This window comes from Euphorbia lathyris, chromosome 5, assembly GCF_963576675.1.
Source record: "Euphorbia lathyris chromosome 5, ddEupLath1.1, whole genome shotgun sequence".
Lineage (NCBI taxonomy): Eukaryota > Viridiplantae > Streptophyta > Magnoliopsida > Malpighiales > Euphorbiaceae > Euphorbia > Euphorbia lathyris.
In genome coordinates, this window is record NC_088914.1 from 13,810,876 (window position 1) to 13,811,762 (window position 887).

Here is an 887-nt window from a genome sequence, read left to right on the forward strand (position 1 = left end):
TAGCTTACCCTAAGGTAACTTAATTAGCATAACATAATGTAATGCAACTAAATATAACGCAACGTAACTTAATTTAATGTATCTTAGTGTAATTTAACTTAACGTAACTTGGTGTAATGTAACTAAACTTTATAACCTTAAATATGAACTTTACCTAAAACATATTGTAACGTAACTTAACATAGCGTAATGTTACAAACGTAACATAATGTAAGTTACGTTACATTATGCTAAGTTACATTATGTTACTTTACGCTAATTTATGTACGCTAAGTTACATTACACTAAGTTACATTATGCTTAGTTAGGTTAAGTTACATTACGTAAATTAAGTTACGCTACGTCAAGTTACATTATGCTTAAGTTAGATTAAGTTACATTATGTTACGTTACGTTATGTTACATTACAATATGGTAAGGTACGTTACGTTACGTTACGTTTGAAAAATCAAATTTTATGTAAAACATTTGCACTTTACGTAAATCTTCTCTTTTTAGATATCATTTAAGTAAAGTTGGAATTAATTTATGTAAAGTTGCAATTGTAAAAAAAAAAAATTGGACTTAATTAAAATTTATAACCCTAATTTAATTTAAGTAAAGTTATACTTAACAAAGGTGATATTTGATAAAACTGAAAATTAAGTGCTGAAAAAATAAATATTGAATTTTAAGTGCTGAATATTATAAGTGCTGAAAATATTAAGTGATATAATTATTATAAAAATATTAGTTGATAACATTTAACTTAAAATGTTAAGTTAAATATTTTAACTTACCAAAATAAGTGCTTTTTAACTTAATTTATTAATTTAAGTGGTGGAGAAATAATTGTTATTAAACGCACTTAAATTAAATAAGTACTTAATATTTTAATTTAAGTCATT